Source organism: Lissotriton vulgaris, chromosome 2_1, assembly GCF_964263255.1.
Source record: "Lissotriton vulgaris chromosome 2_1, aLisVul1.2, whole genome shotgun sequence".
Classification (NCBI taxonomy): Eukaryota; Metazoa; Chordata; class Amphibia; order Caudata; family Salamandridae; genus Lissotriton; species Lissotriton vulgaris.
Genome location: NC_141687.1, coordinates 507,825,303 through 507,850,725, shown reverse-complemented (window position 1 = coordinate 507,850,725; position 25,423 = coordinate 507,825,303).

The window sequence follows — 25,423 nt, the reverse complement described above, 5'->3', positions numbered from 1 at the left end:
GAGTCTCCCGCTTTCCTCCCTTGTAATGTATATTACATGCTCAAGTAACTGCCTCCACCATTAATACTGATTGGGATATTGTTACATGGTATTATATTATTACCCAGATCTCAATCGGTCTATGGGTCATACTCCTGTGGTTTTTTCCAAGTCTGTACCAGAACACAACGCCAGGCTAAGGAAAGTCCTCCAAAAGATACAGGACTGTTGTATGTCGATTTAGATTCCATATGCATTTCCCGATTCATGCCCTTATATAGGTACATTTCACATTGCCTTTATATAGGCATAGATATCCAGTCCTTATTTAGGCATAGTCTATGCTACCCAAATACAGGCATGGCTACTTCCATCCGTTCATCTACTTCACAACGATTTCTTGGAAAACCAGACTCTTAAGCTGTTAGGGACTTCCCCTTGCTTGGATATTGATTTCTCCAAGAACTCATTTATTATGCATGAACATCTATTCCTTAGGGGTTAATTCATGATGTTCATATGCCCGACTTTACGTCAATGTTGGCATTCCTAAACACCTTCAAGGTATAAATATACCTTCACTTGCTATGGCAAAGCACGGTGTGGTTCGGTGCAGTTCGACTACTTACTTGCACGACGCAGCTTGCCACAGCAAGTCCTGAAGAAAGCCAACTCTCCAGCTGACGCACTAACCAAAAGCTATCCTCCTCCTGCCGAGAAATCCAGCTTCACTGTTTCTGACTCCCCTTGCGGGGTGTTGGGAAATCGAGTCCCGAGAAAGAGATACCAACCTCTCATTCTAAGGTATGGAGCTGATTAGAACCTAGAGAAACCTTTGGCAGATTCTTGGCAAAACTAAACTTAAGCTAAACAGCACCTACTTCTTCCCTCGTACTAGACCTAGGTTAGGTACACTAGGGTAGGCATATTTTAGAAGCACCAGTTGAGTATTTAGCCTGTGTTATTTATGTATGTATTTTTATTTGTGTCATAGCAACAGACAATGCTATTACAGTATTATTTTATATTACTGTTTACGCTGTACGCATTATACTTCGCATCCTGTCTAACGACTTTAGCAGTTCATATCTCTTGCATGAGAAATAAGACTGTTCAATAAACCCTTTTACTGAAACGCCCGTCTCTCTATTTCTATGCGACTCTGTAGAAACGAAACATGCACAATTGACTGAGTGAAATAGTTATCTATTGTTTCCACAACTCTGAAGATATTGTTCCGATTCTAGGGGAAACAAAGTTGTCATGTTTATGCGGTTGTCAGAAACAAATCCCTTCTTGTTTATTCGAGAAAGTTTCTAGTGACCTCTTAGTTAGCTGGCACACACACAATTAAGTTTAATATACTCGATAGAGACATACTGACCTCAGCCCTATGTCAAATCTATAGTGTATATTATTCCAATGCGCAGAGCCTATTGGTAATATAGGAAATGCACTACATGGTGCCCAGCGGTTTGGTAAGGCACTAATGTAACGCTAGATACTACAGTAACTCATTCGTGCTTTTCTCAGAGACCCCTTTTATGAGTAATACTGCAATAGACGTCTGAAGTGATAATATCCGTCATAGCTGAGTAGGACGAAAACTCCTATGTAATAGCTTTTTAGGTTTGTAAAACGTTGAAGGATACAGTGTTCCAAAATATTGTGCACCTTATCTTTGTTCCCTTAACTGGCTCTGCAAACTTTCAGTCAACAAAATGGCCGACAAAGATGATCCCGGGGCCAGTGGAGCTGCGGCTGATTCAGCCGACCAGCTTTTAACTTCACAGGTTTCCAAGAAACTGATGAGAATGCTGTAGTCATTCCGCAAAATTTAAGGAAAGCCATCACTATAAAACATGGCCTAACATCAAGAGGTGGTAGGGCAGTTTTTGTGATAGAGGCACATGAATATCACCAGGCAGAGGTATTCTATTCATGGATAGTCTTCCCAGAAGCAAATCCAGTAACACACATTTCACTTCTACAAAGAAGATGATCCACCAGAGAAATACATTCCTTTCGAGGATATTGAAATTCCACTCACATACCAGGAGCATGAGCTCTGGTTTAAAAATGCCCTAAAACATTTAAATCACATTACCAGGCTCGGTCCACTTGGTAGACCAGGAGCAACATTGCTGATTTTAGCCGGCTTTACACCACATCCTGACATTAACGACATGTCAGACGTAGCATTACTAGCTCAACTCAAAGAGTTAATCAGAATTTATAGACAATTAGTTCAATATGTCATGAGGACTCTTACAATCCAACCTGCAGTACTTATTCCACAACATACCGCTAACCAAGGGAATACACTGAAAATCACACCACAGACTTTACACTCAGTCATAGGTAAATTACCTACAAAGCGTGAACAAATTCCATTCTGAATAGCGAAAAAAATTACTCAAATCGAAGCAGTATTTCCTAATACTAGCCCTCATGAGAAACCTAGGATTTTAACAATCTGTTTACCAATGGGGATCACACCACATCTGGAGTACTGCACCACATGGGGTACAGTCTTTGCTACTATCTACACTAAAACACATGGTGTTTCGTCCATGGCTGTAATACCATACGTCCTGAAACAGATTCAAAACGAATATGGGGGAGACCCTGCTTTAAATTTGGGTATGAAACTACAGAAAGATTTCAAACAGGTCTTGACAATAATATTAGTTAATATTAAAGGAGAAGCAGCATCAGTGGCGATGCGCCAGAAGTTAAGGGAATTTGACGTAACAGAGCAACCACAAGAACTAGCCAGAATAATTGAAAACTCCTATGAAGAATTAGGCAGAGACGGTCTGGGTCGGAAACCAGTGAAACCACAATTGTCTGAAAATCCTGAAAAGGTCTTCACTAAAACCATTCCTACTCCTTCTAAAAAGAAGTGGGAAAATAGCAAACAGACTTCTAAAGAGAATCGTTCTCATTCCAGAGGTAGGTCTCCTCAAAAGGAGCCCTCTGAAAGGAGGTATAACCTCAGGAATAGGGATAATTTTAGAAAACCTGATAGATATCAAGACACTGATACACGTTCCTCACGTACCTTTCAGACTTCATCACAGAAATCCGAAAGAAGAGGACGGTCAGAAAACAAAGAAGAACATGTGAAGTCCAAAAGACGATCCAAAGACGATCAACCCGTTCAGAAAAACAAGAAACCTCAATTCCCCTAAAAGAAGGTAGCAGGTCTAAAAATCAGACATGCCGAGGATCTTGGGGGCACAACTCAAGAACGGAGAATGGGCTCAGACAATGTTGGACAGCGCAGCAGAGTCACAATAGCTCGCCAGAACCTGAAGGGTCTTCTGGAGACAGTGGACTTGCATTAATTCATTCAAGTTGAAACTTCAGATACCAGGGTTGGTTCACCTCATAGGTTATAGGAAATAACACTCCGAATGGAAGGAGACGTATCAAGAAAAGTAAAAGCACTCTTTTGGGAGCGACTTTCTAAGGGTTATGACATTCTTCTAGCTGAGCAAGACTGGCCACCAGAATTTGTCAGGGAGTGCCCACATGGCGAAGACATCATTATGCCAGCCTTCTCTAATCATATTCCAATACATTTAAAATATACCTCTGCCAGGAAATGGGCAGGCGCCGAAGCTCACGCATTAAAAAAAATCATGTAGGATGGGATGAGGATTCTCCTCACAATAAAATACAGTTAAAAAATCAACCAACTGCACAAAGACAGTACCCAGTTTAGCAAGAAGCTAATAACAGCTCAGGGAGATCTTAGATCAACTTGAATACCAGTGGGTGATTGAAACATGCACCTCATCAATGAACAATCCTTTGTTTCCCGTCTCCAAACCAGACAATACATATCGTCTAGTATTGGATAACAGACATATAAACTCTTGTTGCAAAACATTTGCAGTGCAAAATGCACACAGTACAGCATTAATGAATAACATTGTGCGTAAAAAATATAAAACCCCATTAGATCTTTCTAACAGTTTCTTTTGTCAAAACATTGCACCAGAAAGTAGGTATTTGACCACTTTCTCAATAATGGGGACATAGGGTCACTTTTGTCGTCTCCCTCAAGGATTAAAGAATAGACCTGAGTCATTCTCATCAAGGTTAACAGAGTTACTACAAACTTATGATGATGAGGCATTGTCATATGTCGATGACATCTATCTGACAGACAATGACTTCAATAGGCACTTGAACAGGGTGAACACCATTATACTGGGCTTCACCTCTGAGGGGTACAAATTCAATTTTAAGAAATCAAGAATTGCCCATCTTAGCGTCCTGTTACTAGGATATGATTTATCAAGTGAAGGCAAAATCCTGGCAGCCAACATTTTAGAAAAATGTGCTCCAACCACCAAAAACACTGAAAAACTTAGTCGATTCTAGTATTCTTGAACTTAGGAAGAACTTACATTCTTAACTACGTAGAAAGGGTTAAACCTCTCTACGAATTAATCAAACCTCATTTTAAAACAGTAAATTGGACACAAAAACACACAGAAATTTTGCGTTCACTCCAAACAGACATGTTAGCAACAAAACATTTGCAAACACGCGTAAATGTACGCAACTCAGTGATCCAGATCATTCCAGGACAATGCGGATTCACGTACTTAACTTTTAACGAAGGTGAAAAAGTACCAATAGCTTACAAATCACAATTGTACACACAAGCAGAAATGAAGTTCACTCCTACAGAAAAAATTCTGACAGCTGTTCAAACTGCTGTAGCAAAAGAGAGAGCCCTCGCACAGTGAAAACAAATTATGTTTGTGACACCTGTACCTGTCTTAGAAGCAGTAACAAAAGCGAGCATTCTAAATGCAAAAGCCTTGCATACGAGATGGATACAGTGGGTTGATTCTCTTGCTGCAACTGATGTTGAATACGTTTTTGACCCATATTCAAAAACACAAGCATTTCTACAATACACACAAGAATGTCCTCTACCTACTGAAATTCTGCCTCTAGAACAGTATAAATGTATAGTTTATACTGACGGATCAGCACCACCCGCTACGGGGGGTAAACAAGCTTAGAGTGCGCGATCATTAAAGGTCGTATGCGCGATGGCAAATTCAGACCCATGGTCACAAAAACACAATCTCTAGGAGATTATACAGCTCAGCGAGCTGAACTACAAGCCTTCATCATGGCACTTGAAAATATTGATCGCGAATTCCCCACACTCATAGTGTGCGATTCTTTCTATTGTGTCCAATCCTACAATGACTGTTTACAGAATTGGCTTAAAAACTGTTTCAAAGATGCAAAAGGTGGCACAATCAAGCTTAAAACACTTTGGGAACAAGTAGTTCAGTTACGAGAAGGACTACAAAACACTCACGTGATACATAGGCTGAGTCATCAACGTGATGGCGTTCACGTTGAAGGGAATTCATTGGCTGATGAAGCTGCGAAGGCAGTTGTGCAAATGGCTTCCGTAGCTGCAATCACTCGTTCAAAATCAAAAATAGACAGTGAAATAATGCTAGCTGTCAATGCTTCAAGCAAAGACAGTGGTAAAACATTACCGAAAGGGTTTCCACTCAAATACTCATATATAACTGATGCGAACAATGTTCAGTTTGCTCGAATCCCTGGAGTGGGGAATAGGGTAATTCCAAACATGGAACATACATTAGGACTAATCCTAGCAGCACATGAAGGGATCGCCTCTGCTCATGCAGGTGTTTCCGGCACAGTGTCCTTGTTAAAACAGAGATACTGGTGGCCACGCATGAGGAAACAAACCAGAAACTATGTTTTGGAATGTGAACTATGCCAGAAGATGAAAGTCTCTACTGTGAAACGTCCTGCGCAGATGCCCCTGTTAATTTCAGATAAACCATTAGCTTGCGTTTACCTGGATCACTGCGGTCCCTTACAAAGGGATGGTAACTATAAATATTTCATGGTTGCAGTGGATTTGTGTTCAAAGTTCATTTGGATGTGGCCTCAGCGCTCGGCTGACGCTCAAACTGATTTGCTTTTCTTTATCGGCACATACGCAATCGGCACGCTACATTCTGACCAGGGTCCTGCGTTTAACTCTCGAGTTTACAAGGAGGCCATGGCCAATTTGGGCATTGCATTGCGGTATTCTAGTCCATTCCATCCTGAGGGAAATTCGGTTGTGGAGAGAAAAACCTGGCATAAAGCAATCTAGAACAGCTAGGGTATTAGGTTCGGGTGACGGATGGGTTAAACATCTAATAAGTGTCCAACGTAGTCTTAACAACTTGCCAAGAAGTTCTCTAGGGGGGTATCACTCCATATGAGGTCCTTTTTCGGACATGAATGTTGGTCTCGGACCTTGATTGTCAGACATCAGTGGAGGAACAAAAAACATTTGATATCAAAGATTGTTTGGCTGTTTTATAGGACTTAAATGAACTAAGAACGAAACAAAGCAACGTGTTCCTGAAGCCAACCACCACTGGTGAAAAACCAACTGTCTCAGAAAGGCCTGTGCTGGATCCCAAAGCTTGGTGATCTAGTCAGAGAAAAGATTGCGGACAAGAAGGAATTTGGGCCTTCTTACAGACAACCAGTACCTGTCCAAGCAATCCACGGATCAAGAACAGCATTACTGCCGCCCCTTGCTGGTAAAAAGGAGAACAGGTTTGTGTCTATCGACCTGATTAAACCCCACTATGTGGCCGATACTAAGCCGTAGGCCAAGTGGACTCTGCCAATGTAGCAGACGCACACCACTAGATGTTCAAACAGAGAGACTCATCACCTTTGAGGAATCTGCAGTGTGAAAAGAAGGACTATGCAACAAAGCTATGGAACTTGTACCTCTTGAGACCCAATAACATTTCGTCAAGAAACACCTGTCTACAACAAAGTAGCGCCTATCTACAATGAAGAAACAAGTGATCAAGTGGTTCCAGCAATTTCATTGAATCCTGATGCGATCCCAACAATTGACAGAACTGCCTCTGACTGTTTCATTAACTTTGATACGTTTTCTGAGGATCCCAGCGAACCTGAAACAACGCCAGCAAAAAGAACTTTCAAAGAACAAGCAATGGACCTTTTTCACCACCTGGAAAAGACTTATCTGGGTTCACCATGGATTGAACTTTGGATTGTGTTGGGAATATTTTTTCTTGTACTATGGTTGACTCTGGTAATAACTCTGAGTATGCTGATAAATAGAAGATATGTCAAAATGGACACAGCAAGTAAGAACGTTAACTTACTCCTCAAGCCACACAAATCATCCCATCGTGAACAAAGAGACTTGTCATCAGTGAAAATCACAGCCATTCCTATACCACATGTGTCAAGAATTCCCGTCAGGAAAGGGTAAACCAGCACCAGGAAAAGACGGTCTACGAATCCCAGGATGCTTAGCGAGTAAGATGTTATGTAAACAGGAGAGCCGTTACATAACTCAAGGAAACGCGCCCTATAAAAGGAGGAACCTGGAGGAAGAACACAGTCGGATATTGTGTTTCCACCGACACATCTGCTTCGTGAAGAGCAGCGTTCCCAAGTGGTGCTCCCGTCAGGCAAGAACGGAGGTAGGTCGAGTCGTTACTCCCTGGGCCGTGTCTTGCCAAGCTTAACCTGTTTCTGACCCGGAAGCTCTACCGGACACCCATTGAGCTTCGCCTTGACTCGGCTGAGTCTAGGCGCCTTGTCACTTGCGCTGGTAGGAGCCGTAGCTCCCAGCCCGACCCGAGATACAGGGACTACCAGCTGTGATGCACACCAAGAGGTGTTTGCCGCGTTACAGACTAGGAAGTCCACAGGATCGATCGAGCGGCTGCTCTCGATCCCATTACCATACTTTGATTTGGGCATCGGTGACGCAGCACCAGGAGGTGACTTTGCGTCCCGGTGCAGTACGAGGAAGAGGTTGAGCGGCTGCTCCCTTCGGGTAGAGACCCCGGCTGGGTGTTTCCCTGACTCCTCTGTTCTCCCCATCACTCTTCGTGCCCCTCACAGCATACCAATTGGCATTTTCGGCCATTGCATAATCTGCCCTCTGTTGGCATACGCCGGGACCGGCGTATTTGCAGAGGACGGGTAGGACCATCCATGCTGTGGGTTGGTAACGTAGAAAGACTGGAGGTTTCCAGTGACTATATCTTTTGTTTACTTATTGTATCATTTTTGCCTTCATTAAAATAACTAACCGTACACAAGTGGTTGCGTCCTCATTCTCGTGTCTGTTAACGATCCTGAGACGTTCAGGACGTTACAAAATATCCGACCTTTATAAACACTAACGGTCTCCTGGTCGATAAACAGACATGGCAACACTTGATGACGTGTTGGACGCTTTAGCTGCCATGCAAGTTGAATTGGCAGCCTCTAGGCAAGAAACTGCCGATGTAAAAGCCAGACTGGATGCTATACAGATGGACCCGCTCACGCCCAGCACCTCCCTCACGAACCAAAACCCTGCGGTAGTAGTGGAGATGCCGGTTGCCATACCCTTGGCAACACCGGAGAGATACAGTGGGGACCCCAACACGGTGCAGGTATTTCTCACACAAGTGGCGCTACATCGGTCGTGCAAACCAAAGGCGTTCCCCACGAGTCAGGCCCGGGTGGCTTTCCTTATTTCCTATTTGGCTGGAAACGCGGCACAGTGGGCCGTACCGCTGGTGAGCAGGGACGACCCCATCTTATGTGACTGGGGTGCTTTCCGCGAAGAATTCCTGAAGGTATTCGACCGAAGGGCAGACTCTCGCACGGCGGACCGTGAAATGCTCGAGTTCAGACAGGGATCCAACGACCTGGTACAGTATCTCAACGCGTTCCGTAGGTTGGTTGCGGAAACCAAGTGGCCTGTTGCTAAACAAACGGCGCTCTTTCATCAAGGGCTGTGCGATGAGCTCAAGGATGCTGTGGCTCATATAGACCCTCAACCCAAGACATGTGAAGGCCTTATCAACCTGGTATTGCGGTTGGAACATAGGCTTAACGAAAGAAAGGGGGATTATGGGAGAAAAGGAAGAGCCCTTCCATCATATGTGACGGTGGGAAGTCCCGAAACCTCAACCGCATCCAAGGGAGAACCCATGGACATTAGCGCAATACGAGCGAGTCTCACAGCCACGGAGAAAGAGTCACGCCGTAAACAAGGATTGTGCCTATATTGTGGCAAAAAAGGGCACTACGTACGTGAATGCCCTGCCAAACCGAAGACCTCCCGTTATCGGGCCAACCGGTCGGAAACAGCCGTCGTGGATGTACCGGCGGAAAACTAGAGGACTCCCAGACCAATGAAGGGGCATCTCGGAGTCACGCATCCATCCCTTCACTATCTAACTCTGTCACGAAAGGACAACGACACCTATTTCTCACGGTGCACGTGGGAGTGCACGACCAGTGGATACCCGTTGTAGCCATGGTGGATTCAGGGGCCACAGGCATGTTTATGGACTACAACGAGGCGTGCAGGCTAGGGCTAGTGCTTCTTCCCAAAGCTGTACCCGAAGACGTCTATGCTGTAGATGGGAGGCGATTGGTGACGGGGCCCATCGGGCAGCACACGGGGGTTCTTCCGGTGAGATATGGAAGGAACCATTTGGAACAAATTGATTTTAACATCATCAGAGCACCCCAATACGGTGTCATATTGGGATTGCCGTGGCTACAGAAGCACAACCCCTCTGTGGATTGGCCAACGCATCGCATCGAAATGACGTCACCATATTGCACACTGCATTGTGGAATGCGACCGGAATCCCCTGACGCAGAAGAGAGCGGGAGACAGACGGTGGCTACAGCGGCTGAGAAAGATGTGGTACTCCCTCTACACTATCGCAGTTTCGAAGACGTCTTCGATGAAGTCAAGGCAGAGGTGCTCCCGCCGCATAGACTGTTTGACTGCCAGATCGACCTGGTGCCAGGGGCAAGCGTTCCCTGTGGCAGGCTGTATGCCCTGACGGAACCAGAAAACGTGCATCTCCGGGGGTACCTGGATAAACTCCTCAAGCTAGGATTCATCCGTCCGTCCAAGTCCCCGGCCGCCTCACCACACTTCTTCATCCCAAAGACCAACGGGGAGCTGAGAGCCTGTGTGGACTTTAGGGCGTTAAATGCGATAACCATCAAGAATTGGTACCCTTTGCCTCTCATCAGTGTTCTTTTGGAGCAGGTCAAGAAAGCTCGTATCTACACTAAGTTGGATCTAAAGGGGGCATACCATCTCGTGCGCATGAGAGACGGGGACGAGTGGAAGACTGCCTTTAAGACCAGGTTCGGCCTTTTCGAGTACCTCGTCATGCCGTTCGGCCTGTGCAACGCCCCTGCAGCCTTTCAGTACTTTCTGAATTAGGTATTTCGAGAGGTGCTGGATATATACGTGGTCGTATATATCGACGACATCCTCATCTATTCGTCCAATGTGGAGTAGCACGTACACCACGTCAAAACAGTACTCCAAAAGCTGAGGGAGAATATGCTGTTTTGCAAACTCAGCAAGTGTGATTTCCACGTCACATCTGTGGAATTCCTCGGGGTGATGCTGATGAGTCCGGATGGATAGGAGATGGCAGAACGCAAAATCAAGGCAGTGAAAGAGTGGCCGGTGCCTCAAGGAGTGAAAGACGTCCAAAGTTTCATTGGCTTCGCCAACTTTTACAGGCGGTTTATAGATGGATTTTCAGGGTTTGTGGCCCCAATCACACAGCTGCTGAGGAAGTCCAAGGAGTTCGTCTGGTCCCCAGAAGCGAACGCAGCTTTTGAGGCCCTGAAAAGCGCCTTTGGTAAGGCACCGGTGTTGGCTCACCCTGATCCGGATCTCCCCTACGTGGTGGAAGCGGACGCGTCAGATGTGGCGCTGGGGGCTATCCTGTCCCAACGTAATCAGGACACAGGGGTGCTTCATCCTGTTGCGTACATGTCCCGTAAACTTAACGACGCCGAACGCAACTACCACATAGCGGAGAAAGAGCTTCTCGCTATTAAGGACGCCTTCACCGAATGGAGGCATTGGTTGATGGGGGCAAGGCATGTGGTTTCGGTGTATACGGACCATAGGAACCTACAGTTCATGACGGCCGCAAGACACCTTTCTCCCAGGCAGTTGAGGTGGATGATATTCTTTGCAGGGTTCAACTTCCACCTCACGTATCGGCCTGGGACGGAAAACCGGAAGGCAGACGCCCTGTCGCGCCAATCTGCTGTTAAAGAGCCGATGCCTATTGCCGAACATTCCATCATTCCCCCTCAGATGGTATTAGGAGTTATCCAGCCGGATACATTCCTGAGGGGAATCCAGAGAGGGATCCGTTCATTTGCATGGCAAAGGTGGCTCCTCAGTCACAAAGAATGGCAGGTGAAGGATGGGATACCCCTGAAAGGCAGATGCCTGCTGATACCCACGCCTAGATTAAGGAAACAAGCATTCGTCTTGTGCCATGACTCTACATGTGCAGGTCATTTGGGCTTTGAAAAAACGATGGCTAGCATGGGGCGGCATTTCTGGTGACCCACCATGAGAGTGGATGTCAGGAGGTGGGGACAGGCGTGTCCTACGTGTGCTACCATGAAGGCCGACCACGGCCGACCCCAGGGGCTCCTCCGTCCACTTCCGACCCCGGATAGGCCGTGGGATAACATATCACTGGACTTCGTGGTGGGTCTACCAGTAGACCAAGGGATGACAGCGATCCTGGTGGTTGTGGACTATTTGACGAAGATGGGACACTTCATCCCCTGCAAAAGAGTCCCTACAGCCGGAGAATTGGCGTCACTACTCCTGAAGAATGTGGTACGACTACATGGATTGCCAGGGGTGATCGTGTCAGACCGGGGGTCGCAATTCACGGCGCAGTTCTGGAAAACATGGTGCACGGCGCTGCACGTCAAAACCGCCCTGTCCACCAGCTACCACCCTCAAACGGATGGACAAACCGAGCGCCTGAACCAAACGCTCAATCAGTATCTGCGATGTTTTGTGGACCAGGGTAAGGAGGAATGGGTTGACTTGCTATGGGTAGCGGAGATAGCATACAACAACGCCACTCACAGCTCCACCCAGTAATCGCCGTTCTACAGCAACTATGGCCAGCATCCCAGGTTCTTGCCATTTCTCCATCCTCTCAAAGAAAACAGGATTCCCGCCACGGCGGACAGGGTAGCACGCATTAAGGACGCATTGATGCGCTCAAAGGCTGTCCTGATAGAGGCCAAGAAAAGGTACAAGGCTACGGCTGACAGGAAAAGAAGGCCCGGGCCACTGTACCGTATTGGAGACTTCGTCTGGATATCCACAAGAAACATGCGATTTCGAAAGAACAGTGTCTTCCATCCCAAGTTCATGGGCCCCTATCGGATTACCAAGTGTATGGGTCCAGTGAACGTGAAGGTGTGTTTGCCCCAGTCCTTGCGGATACACCCAGTCTGTCACGTATCATTGATTAAACCAGCAACCTCCAAGCAGTCTGAGACACCTAGGCCGATATGCGTGGAATCGGAGGTGGAGTATGAGGTATCGGGCATACTGGCGTCCAAATGGCGTAGGGGCAAGCTGTGGTACCTGGTGGCTTGGAAAGGCTATGGCCCGGAGGAGCAATCATGGGAGCCGGCTGAAGGAGTCCATGCTCCGCGCTTGGTCTCGTTGTTTCATCGACGGTTTCCTTCCAGCGCTGGCCCCGTGGGGAGCCGCTGAGAGAGGGAGGATGTACTGTCAAGAATTCCCGTCAGGAAAGGGTAAACCAGCACCAGGAAAAGACGGACTACGAATCCCAGGATGCTTAGCGAGTAAGATGTTATGTAAACGGGAGAGCCGTTACATAACTCAAGGAAACACGCCCTATAAAAGGAGGAACCTGGAGGAAGAACACTGTCGGATATTGTGTTTCCACCGACACATCTGCTTCGTGAAGAGCAGCGTTCCCGAGTGGTGCTCCCGTCAGGCAAGAACGGAGGTAGGTCGAGTCGTTACTCCCTGGGCCGTGTCTTGCCAAGCTTAACCTGTTTCTGACCCGGAAGCTCTACCGGACACCCATTGAGCTTTGCCTTGACTCGGCTGAGTCTAGGCGCCTTGTCACTCGCGCTGGTAGGAGCCGTAGCTCCCAGCCCGACCCGAGATACAGGGACTACCAGCTGTGACGCACACCGGGAGGTGTTTGCCGCGTTACAGACTAGGAAGTCCACAGGATCGATCGAGCGGCTGCTCTCGATCCCATTACCATACTTTGATTTGGGCATCGGTGACGCAGCACCAGGAGGTGACTTCGCGTCCCGGTGCAGTACGAGGAAGAGGTTGAGCGGCTGCTCCCTTCGGGTAGAGACCCCGGCCGGGTGTTTCCCTGACTCCTCTGTTCTCCCCATCACTCTTTGTGCCCCTCACAGCATACCGATTGGGATTATCGACCATTGCATAATCTGCGCCCTCTGTTGGCATACGCCGGGACCGGCGTATTTGCAGAGGACGGTTAGGACCATCCATGCTGTGGGTTGGTAACGTAGAAAGACTGGAGGTTTCCAGTGACTATATCTTTTGTTTACTTATTGTATCATTTTTGCCTTCATTAAAATAACTAACCGTACACAAGTGGTTGCGTCCTCATTCTCGTGTCTGTTAACGATCCTGAGACGTTCAGGACGTTACAACATGGTATATCTTGGGACAAAACGGATTATGACATTTTTGGCCAGTCGAAGCTGTTGAAGATTCCACACTTATTCAAGATTTCATTAAGTGACGTTGTTTCATCTAGTACCTTTTCAGATGATTGGGACTTTGAGACTGTTAATAATATGATGTCAGACCTAGAAATGTCTGCAGTATTCACGAATCATGAATATTTAGAAGGTTCATCAGACTATGAACAAATATATTGTTATAATCATTATGGTCATCATTTCTTGCACAAATCTGCAAATCTTAGAAATGTATTAATGTATAACCAATGGGAATATTGTCCTACGCCACCAAAGGGTAGCTCAAAAACATTTGCTATGAAATTTTCATACTTTTCAGGATTCAATGTATCCAATGCTGAATCATTTTACTTTAAAAATGTAAACAAAACAGGAATGAAGAGTATGTTAACAAATTCCAAACAGATTTATTCTGCAGGCTTTCATGCCCTACTGTCTAGACTAGGTTTCGACTTTTGGAAAGACAACATTGAGACAAAAACTGTCTGGGGTACAAAAGACTGGTAGGTACAGGGTGTAGAAGCTATGTTTAGAGCATGTATCATCCCTGAGCAAATTATATTTTTGAATGACACTGTCCAGCAAACGTCGTGCTTTGGGTTAGCCAAGATCAAGGACATGAACAATCCGTCCATACCTACACCTACACCTGATGGTGATAACACTTCAGAGGGGGAGGTTGACGTACATACAATTTTGTATCACTACAGAACAGATCCAGATTGAAATAAATGGTTGATCTGGCCCATAGACATAAACCACTATCAACCTAGATTCCTGAATAAGGGTTTCACATTTAATAAGCTAGACCCGAAATATGTTCAAAGACAGCATCCTGGAATAGCAACAACATACAGTGTAGGGAAGCTCTGCCTTGATTGGCTACATATGATCTACACTGCAAAGCAACACTTATCTTTACTTAAAGATGGTCTGATCTTAGGGAATTCTTGTTAGAACCAAGAAAACTGTGTCAAAAACTTTTTATATATGCTGGTATATATGCTGCATATAATGAAATATGGAAGATTACGCAATCAGAGACTGCAGAACGAATCCGAGAAATTGATCGTATTAATTTAGAGAAATCTCTCTGTGGTTGACAATGGGTTAACGACTCTGTCGTCCAGGATATATTCATTGGACAGCATAGTGTCTTCTGCCATAGACATCATGGAACAGTAATTGGTCATGTTGCAACATGGTCAGTCCAAATTACGTTCTATCATGCTGTTAGGCTGGACGTTGCAAAACCTTTGTTCAGGCTATCGGTGACATGCATCAACAAAACGTTTTGCGATTCCTTATTAGCGAATTTTAAGGAATCGCAAATAAGGATTCGCAAAACGGGATGCAACAAGAAAATAGCGATTTTTTAAGGAATCGCTAAAAATCGCAGAATTTTTTGCGATATCGCAATTTGCAATATCGCAATTTGCAAAATCGCAAATTGCGAAATCGCAAATTGCGATGTCGCACATTGATGCATATTGATGATGTCAGAACCAGGAACTGTGCCCTCCAAGCCTCATTCTGAAACAGGAAGTGTGCTCTGAGAGCCTCATTTTCACTCCAGGAGCACAGACCGATGAGAGAGCTGGTACTGGGAGCAGGAGAGGAGTGTGTCTGATTAAGAAAACCTGAAAGGTACACAAATGGAGCCTGCAGAAACTGTTGAGGACTCTCAAAGTGGCAGAAAAAGAAAACTTAAGTTTTCTGAAACAGAAATTGAAGCCCTGATTGAGGGAGTTGTACACAACAATGAGAAGTTGTTTGGGAAGGCTTCTCTTAAGGTGCCTGAGCAGGAGAAAAGGGGAATATGGCTCATGATACAAAGCAGAGTGAACGCAATTGGGGTCACTCATCGTACCACCGACGAACTTAAAAAAAGGTGGTACGATTTGCGCAGTAGGGCCAAGGCGTGCATCGCAGACCGCTTGAAGGCTGCACTACTAACTGGAGGAGGGACACCACCACACACCGGAAACACTCCCATGGAGGATTTAATTGAGAGCACAATCCAGAAAGAAGCTGTTGTCGGTGTGACGAATCTGGATACCTCAGGAGCAGCACACACGTCCCAAGGTAAGAGGAATGCATGTGTACATTGTCCCTATCACTGCAGTGTGAATGGTAGCTCTGCATAGCGCACAGGCAGGCAGTGAAACATCAACATCACTTTCAATAGTATAGCAAGTGCATCATGGGAGATGTAGTTTGGTCAAGCAGTACCAGTCACAGACACACATATTAATTAAACCAATTCCAAAAGTGTAGTAACTGTGCCAAAGTATTAATGTTTATTCATGTTACAACAGTCACATAACCTAAAAAGCATAAATTAATGCTGTTCTGCACTGTTTAACCTCACAGATGCAGAACATGGTGAGGCCGGGGACAATGATGTCCATGACATCCAGCTCAGCAGCGCCTCTGAACCAGAAAACACACCGGCTCCGAAAAGCATCCAATCAGGTGTCCCACAATCACGTAGGACACCTGTCCAAAGTCTGGTACCCTATCACACAGATGATGAGGCTGATGCAGCACGTCATGTCAGCAACCCACTAAGTACTACCGCCACAAGTACATCATCCTTCAACCGGAGAGCCAATTCAAGGTTGACAAGGAGACGACGTAGAGCACGAAGGCCACAGCAGGTGGAACAGTTGAATGAGGTCTGGGGTGGCTTGGAGGGACAGATGCTTCGGTCACATCGCCTGCAGGCGAAAAACACAAGACTGATCAAGGGCGAAATTGCCAAAATGTCAGGTAACCTAGCTGTGCTTGCCACTAGTCTACAGGAAATGACAAGAGTCATGCTGGAGGGTCAAAATGCACACAATGCACAGCATCAAGAACTCATGCAGCAACTGAAAATGCAAGTGGCGTCCAATAACACACTGGCCACAGCAACAGCTATGTTGACACGTAGAATTTCAACAATGCAGACCGAAATGTTCAATGATAATACTGATGTTGCTACAGGATTACAGCAAGTCACAAACTCAGTAGAGATGGCGACTGCATCAACAAGTGGTGTAAACATCCCTGCACCAAATGTAATCAGTGAGGGTGCCTCAGGCATGATCAATACACCAATGCCAATTGTTAATAAGGCTAGACGGTCCAAACGGTGTGCCATCACATCCAGACCCAGCCTAGGGCAAGAAGATGCTGCTGCCGAGAGGCGTCTCGGTGTTCGGGGCAAGAAACGCTAGACTCCCATGCACAAATCCTGTTGAGATGGTGAATGTACCATTATCACATTGTGACCTCATCACTGACTGACAAGTATTTTAATTTTTTTAAGAAATAGTAAATGTTGTTGGCAACAATAGTGTGCCCAAAGTCACTTTTAATGTGCGCCTCTGTTTCCAGGTCACATATTCTTATTATTAAAAATTACTTTGCAAACCATACTGTCTTCGTGTCATCATTACTCACCTTAAAAGTCATTTTGTGTGATCTCCATTCTGCGTCTGCGTCCTTCTGCTGCGTCAGATCCTTGTTGGGCACGTTGGTGAAGGATTGGCTGGTTTTGATCCTCAGAGTCACTGTCAGAAAGGTCAATTTCCAGGCCCCCCTTTTGTCGACATGCTGCCACAATTTTGCAGCATTGCTCAGGGTTGTACTTCATTGCTCCTCCTGTCTTATGTAGGCGTCTGAATCTGCTCTTTAGTAGCCCAAATGTTCTCTCTATCACATTCCATGTTGAGATATGCACTGCATTGTATCTTCTTTGGGCGGCTGTTGCAGGATTGAGATAAGGTGTCATGAGGTAATTGCGCAAGGCGTATGCGCTGTCGCCTACATGTGAGAAAAGAAGATATGTCAACTTTATGTTTCAGATATGCATTTGTGACAAGTTTGTAATGCTGTGTAGCACATATTTACCTAGCAAATGTCCCTCTCCAAACTCTCCCCTTGCAAGTCGGGTCTGCATGCCACTTTGCCTGAAGATGAATGAATCATGTGCACTGCCAGGAAATTGCGCAACAATGTCTGTTATTATGGTTTTGGAATTACACACAACCTGAATGTTGAGGGAATGGTAGCATTTCCGATTTCTATACAAATATTCCTGTGTAGCTGGGGGATATATTGCAACATGGGTGCAATTTATACAACCAATTACTTGTGGGAAGCCAGCTATTTGATAAAATTCCTGCTTAGTCTTAGCTAGGTCATGGGCTGAGGTAGGAAAACTTATAAGTGCATGTATCCGGGACATCATGGCATCAAGGAACGCTTTCAACATTCTTGATAATGCACTTTGTGAGACACCTCCGGCTACTGCAATTACTCCCTGAAAACTGCCTGATGCCAGTAGGTGTAGGCAACATAATATTTGTATGTGCGTTGGGATGGCTTGGGTCCTATGTGTCTGTCGTTGAAGAACGGGGTCTAATTCATTAATTAGATCAAGTATCATTTGTTCATTCAGCCTATACTTATCGTATATTTCGTCATCCTGCTGCCCAAGCAAAGTTATGCGCACTCTGAATATGCGTTCATTGATTTGCCTCCTTCTCTGTCGAGCACCTAGCAGCCGCAACCTCCTCGCCATCAGGTACAGACCAGCCATTTTGAGCTCTGGGGCCTTGTGTGGGTGTGTTTTATACATTTTCAGTTGGTTTGCAGGTGTTTCAGGTTAGTTTTTATTTTTACCACCTGGTTGTGTCCCTTCTTAATTTGCAAGTGCAAAATTGCGATTTTTCAGAAAATCGCAAATAGCGATTTTTTATGCATATCAATTGCGATTCCTTATTTGCGAATCGGTAAATGCGATTCGCAGATAAGGAATCGCACTAGTATTCTCAGAATTTTTTTGCGATTTATTTTATTTTGCGAATAATTTGCGATTTTCGCAAAAATTTGAATGATGCATTTCAACAGTGGCAATTGCGATCGCAATTGCTCTAAAATTGCGATTCGCATCATTTGCGAATTCGCAAACGCTTGAATCATGTGCCTGTTAGTGCCTTGGCGTTTAATAATACTACGTCACTGTTTTCAGAATTCAATCTCACTGATAAACAGATCAATCTGGCACAAAGTGGAGCAGACTATACGGTGCTGGCATTGAAAAACTGGAAAGATTGCCATTTACGGTAGCAGAGAAACCAGCTACTGAATGATTATACATGGAACAATCACTGTGCCTGTTACAATTTTCCATTTTCAGTATTGCCTAAAACACATACCAGCAGGCACATATGAAAGGTTGGGTAAAGAATACATCAAGACATCCTGGGATTTACCATACTCACACAGATATTAGAGTGGGGGACGTGAAGTGTTTTTTAGCGGTTCAAACTGTGAAAACGCACTAAGCTGTTCTCTCCTTTGTCAGGGTATAAACTTACACGGGGCCTGCGATGGTTCCTCTAACAATTTATCCTGCCACCTGTAAGGTTCACCAGCTGTGGTGATTGATCCAATTTTTGGACAACTTTCAAATGGAAGCTACCTCATGTTGAACGATCACAGCTGCTGTGGCATGTTGCCAGGTATACCATATCTAGTAACTGTGTCATGCAGGGCCACTTACTGTATGCAAGTATTGTTTCCAAAACCAAGTTAGTCAGGGATTCACCACTTCATATGTAAATTGTAAAAATTTAAATTGATACTTGTATAGCGCACGACTCACCCGCAAGGATCTCAAGGCGCTTTTACGAATACCGCTGTGGAACCCATCCTGGCTTTTCCCTGTGAGGCGTCCACTCCTGGGCACCCCCAAGGTGGAGGCCAGGCATCCTTAGCATTGTGGGGGCCATTGTGGAGATTAAGCAAGCTATATGCCCAGAGTTGCAGAGTGGGACTCCATGATTGGAATAGGCACCGAGGCGAGAATTATCAGGTCCGTGGAATTTTTGAGCCCAAGACCTGAGGAAATATAAAATTTTATGGTCAAGTTGTGTTCCCTAGCGCGTACCCCACCGACTCCATGTACCAGCTTAAAGTGCATGTAACTTCCCTCCTGTGCCAGCTATGAAGACGCAAATACATTTGCGTCCAACGTTAACTTGTCCTCTTTCAGATCCACCCTGAATGGGTTAAATAGTCCGTTCCTAAGTATGCTATGCCAACGTCTTTTTGTAGTGTACTTTACATGTTTTTCCTGCTCTGGCAGAGTAGGCCCTGAATTTCTGCTATCGAGCCTCTTTTTCTGGCTTCTGACTATGACAGCCTCAGCCCAGGCTGCTTCTGTACCCGTGAACTCTGACTTACTTCCAGCGCGGCCCCTTGCGCTCAGCTCAGCCTGCTTTCTGCCAAGACTGACTATAACCTTCGAGTTATCTGTTCCGCTCCTCGAAAATGCATTCCTGCCTACCAGCTTCAGTAAACATCCTCCCCAGCTGTAGAGCCAAAGGGCCGACCTGTCTCAGTGCAAGTAATTCATAGCTTCTGTTACCATACTTCCATGGAAGGCCCGAGCCCCCACGTTTCTCATGCAGACACTTAGGCGCTTATACACGCATCCACAGTTAGCATAGAATAGCTTCTGCCCTAGAGACCTTTCCGCCCAGATAATATGGTTCCTAAACATGAGATATCAGATATGATAGAAGTACAAGTTGATCTGACATGCCAGACTTCTGTCTCTCTCCGTCAGTGTAAATGTCAAGTCCCCTGCACCCCGTCAATCACACGTCATGCAGCTGCGCGCGCATCCAAGCTTCCGATTTCTGCTGACATTGCCACATTTCTGCTTGATGCCACCCACCCGCGTCACCTATCAGTGACGTTTCTAAGCACACACCTCCAGTTCACGCCTCTTGATTACGTACTAGTACCACGTGTATACTGTTATCTTGTCTTCTCTCAACTGTTACGCCTCCTGCACTGCTTCTTATGAAATGAATTAAGTATATAAGCTATGTATTGTCAATAAAATGTAGCGCGCTCTTTCTATCCCTTCTGACACCCCTGTGGTGGTCAGAATCCGATATCCTGGTCATGACCATTCCTTTTTGAGGAATAAAACCCTTAGAAACTCTAACACCACGGACTCTGGTTCTTTCTTTCCGATCTGAGTTATTATTGATTAAGTACTTACCTGCATAGAAATTAAGAGAGTAAATTAATTATTTACGTCATTTTGGCGCCCGAATAGGGACCCCTCCCCCACCTCACGCGCCGGTTGGCGCATTGCAAGCTCTGTCCCCTGCCATCAGTTAGATGGAACCAACGCGTACCGGCAGGATTTCCTGCATCTCCCTCTGACCCACGGAGGTGACGAAGACTGCGATCAGTGCCCAGACGAGGCGGTGAGGAGTGCGGAGGATCCCGACCAGAGCCTAGCCGAAAGAAGCAAGGTCCGAGGTGTCAAGAGGCCCACCAGGTTTCCGAAGTTTTCCGAAGTTTTCCGAAGTATCGAGTCGAGTCCAGTCGAGTTTTCCGAGGCCTTCTGTTTCCGTGCTTCCCGGTGAGTACCATTGCTGGGACGTATCTAGACGGGTTTGGGTACACAAGTCCGGTCTGCACTGTTTTTAGGCAGTGTATCTGTACTGTTTAGCAGTATATCTAGTATTCTGAATTTCTGCACTGTTACACCAGTGTATCTGTACTGTTGAGCAGTACATCCAGTATAGGGGGTAGTCATCTATGTCTCAAATGTCTTTTCATGTGATTAATGTCGTGGTATGAATGTGACCGTTTAATGTGCATTATTGTGTTTCTCGTATAAAGTAGCTGTAACTAGTATTAAGGAGTAAGGATTGAGTATTCAGTAATAAGTAAACAAGATGCCGTTTTTCAACAAGTTAAAACAGTTAGGAACTAGGAAAGGAATACTGGAGGAAGAAATTCCTATCCCCCCTAGGGACACTCCAGGTAACTTTATGTATCATAAACATGGTATAGATGCCATATTGTATCTAGACTTATGGGCCGATTATACCAAGCATCTAGACGAAAGACACAGATGGCCTGTTACCGGAACATGGGATGCCGAGTGCATCATGAAGGTAGAAGAAGTGCTATGGAAAAAGAAAGCTAGACAATCTCAGAAAGACGCCATAGAATTTTGGCGTAAGGAATCACATAAGCGTGCTGAGAAAGCACTCCGTAGAGAAGACAGACTTAAAGAATCAGAAAAGGCCCAAGAAAACGAGTTAGTTACTGAAGGGATCCGAGTAAAAACAGAACAAATAGACCGTGCCCGAAACAATCTCGTAAATGGTATGTATCTCGCGGCCGAGGGTACACCTGAGGCCCTATCAGAAATACCGAAAAACTTACCGCCACCATTAGTTCCAACTAAAGTAATGCATAAGACTACTAAAGACATATTCCTAAATTCTTATCTAGAGGATGTAGCACCGGCTTACACCAATCTGCCTGTTCGTGCCTTGCCCAATGACAGGGACGGGGGTGGCACCCCGCCCCCGGATCATATCCCGACAGTACCGCGACAGACCTCCCCTGCTCCGCCAGCTCCGCCACTTCCCATACCGAAAACTGACCTACCGAAACCACATCTACCTGATCCTACCAAACGACAAATTCAAGTTCAGGTACAGACTCCACAGGGAGATAATGCCCAAGCATCCGCTTCAGGAGGTGCGACCGCGGGTCTACGGACCCCGCCATTAACACACAGATTCAATCTCAGGGATATGCAGAGTCCTCTCACGTTCAGGTCACCCCGACTTGACGCATTTAAAGAAAACCTTTCCGTTTGCAGATATGATCCAGTACCCGGAAAAAACGACCTAATGATATTGGCATCACTACGGTTAAGATCTGCTACTGATATCTTGCTATGCTATGTAGGAATGAAAGACCGTCTAGATAGAATATATGAGTTTGTTCAGACAGGGAAAGACCCTGACAGTATCAAGGATGCCATGGAGAAACAGAAAGTTGACATTCAAGCCCAAATACTGCGATTTTTTATAAATTGCCTAATAAGAGAACGAGACAGGCCTGGAACAGATCAAAGTGAATTAGATGCACTAAACAAGTGGGGTCAAAATATTGCTGAAGGAAAACATGACAAGGGGGCTTGCATAGCCAGTATGTACAAGAAAATCAGAAAAGCAGTGATAACAGCACACCAGAAAGAAAAAGCTTCCTCCGAGGAGGAAGAAGAACCTGAAGAACCAGAAAGGACTCCAGATACTATAGCGTATGTAGGTAAGGGAACTTACCTTAGGAAAGGCATCCGTCCAGAAAGCAAGAGAGTTTTTCTCTCTGCTTTAACAAACCCGAATTCTTCTGAACACCAGTTCCAGGAGACTGATAAAAGACTACGAGAAAGAATGGGGTACCATGTACTCAATTCAATGGATGAACAAGAACTAGCCCGGTCAGCCATATTATGGGCTGAAAATCCGGACATATATAATGATGAGACTTTAGCTCAGACATTTCTGAACCTTTCCCCAGACGAACAGAAATTAGCAGGTGTATACATGATTCAGCACCTCCTCACGAAATACAGAAATAAACATTCTGATCCAGGTCCCTTACACGAAACATTAGAAGCACTACTCATGGATAGATGGAGAGGTTTCAGTACCAAGTTAATACAAATAATTCTAGAACAACGACAGAAATATAACACTTTCATAAGTTCTGAATATGTTCCGGCCCCGCCTCCAGAAAGGAAAATGTACCACATGCAATGCGGAAGTGGCATTGAAAGCCAGAACCCCTTACGAGAAGTACACCCAGTTATGGGTGCGGACCATGCCTTGAAACGTGTATATGTGCACACGCCACTGACTAAGTTAGAGCTGTTAGAAATGAAGAAACTAGTTCCGTGTCATGATAAAGACCCTGCAGGTTTTCACAGAGAGCTTAAAGACATGTTGTTAATGGGGGATTACACGTATGATGATATCATGAAAATGTTAAAAGTACTGTTGCCCACGGGCATTTACGAGAAATTAAAGGAAAAAGAATGGGAGGTGGGGGACACAAAGATTGCATGGGCAGAAATAGAAGACGAAGAAAGCAAACGGGTCCCAGGGGTAGGCCTTGGGGACAAGACTAAAGCATTACCCGGTTTAATAGTACAGGTTCTGCCAAGATTATTGACAACTAGAAAAGAAGATTGGGACGCCATCTCGTCCTGTAAACAGAAACATGATGAAGATACTAGTGACTTCTATTCAAGATTCGAGAAATGTTTCATTATAAATAGTGGCCTACAACCAAGTAGCGAATCATATCCACACCTTTTTGTATCAAAACTAGTCGAGAACTCCCTACCATTAGTTAAAAACAGAGTGTACAAGGTTGAAAGTACTTGGCAGGCAAATACGCCATCTCAGATGTTACAAATGTTACAATATCATCAGAACAGAATTAGAGAAGAACAAGATCAGGAACAGAAACGTATGAAAGACACCAAGATGAAAATGTTAGTAGCTCAGACGGTTCCAGCCGACGGTCAGAGAAAAGGTGGGACCCAGACAAGTCACACTACAGTTTCCGTTAAAGGGACATGTAATTACTGTAAACAGCCAGGTCACTACGTACATGAATGCCCAGTCCTGAAACATAACATAGCAACAGGTAAAACTAAAGAAAGACCGCATCCGCCTAGACAAGATCAGGTTCAGCAACAGACCTCACAAAATGTACAGCCAATGCAGAATACACAGCCTATGCATGCTCCATCTCATACAGCACAGACAGTAGCAGGACCAGAGCCCATTGCCGCGACTCAGCAAGTTTCGCAACAGATGTACCAGTATGCCCAATCTGCATATCCAGATTACCCCCGATATACATGAAACAGCCTAGAGAGGGAAGGTGGTTTGCCTCTTATTGAAATTCCTGTAGATCAAGAAGGTCCTTATGTACACAGTCACGTATTGGGAAAAGACAGAAAGTTTTTAATTGACACAGGGGCAAGCCGCACCACTATCAGTCATAATGAAGTCCCAGGGGCACCCCTCTCAGGCTCACAGAACGTTTCCCTTGGTTTTTCAGGACAGCCTATTGTAAATGAAGTATCGGAACCAGTACCCTTGGCTGTGGGTCCATTATCACGAGTTACAGATTTATTACTTACGAACTCATGCCCAGAAAACTTGTTAGGAATTAAAACTCTGAAGGCTCTAGGAGCTATAATATGCTGTTCCCCGGAGGGAGTTAGACTCTTTCTACGGGATTTCAAGGGTCATTATGTTTTACGAGAATTTGATGTCAGATTAAAAAATGTACCGGATCACCTATGGGCAAAAGGCCCAGCTGACGTAGGTTGTATGCATATCACTCCATACCGTGTTACACTCAAGACAGGAGTTGTTCTACCCAGAATCAGACAATACAAGTTACCACCCGATGCTGTAGTGGCTTTACTGAAAATCATTGAAGAGCTTATTGCCCAGGGAGTGGTCGTAGAGACCGACTCCAATATCTGTAATTCACCCATCATTCCAATTCTTAAACGTACTGACCCCAATGCACCGCCAGTATATCGGCTGGTGATTGATCTTCGAGAATTGAACAAATGCATTGTACCACAGTACCCTGTGGTCCCCGATATCTCCTCCCTATTGACTGCTATTGATTCAGAAGCAACGTTCTTTACTGTAATTGACCTCAAGAACGCTTTCTTCAGTGTACCTATTGATCCGGAGAGCCAATATCTCTTCGGATTCAGTTTAAATGGACGAAGTTTCAAATTTTCCCGCGCACCTCAAGGATTCACAGAAAGCCCCAGCATCTATAGTCAAGCACTGAAAAGACAACTAGATTGTATTCAAATGCCAGTTAACACCGCTTTACTGCAATACGTCGATGATCTACTGATCACCGCACGAAGTGA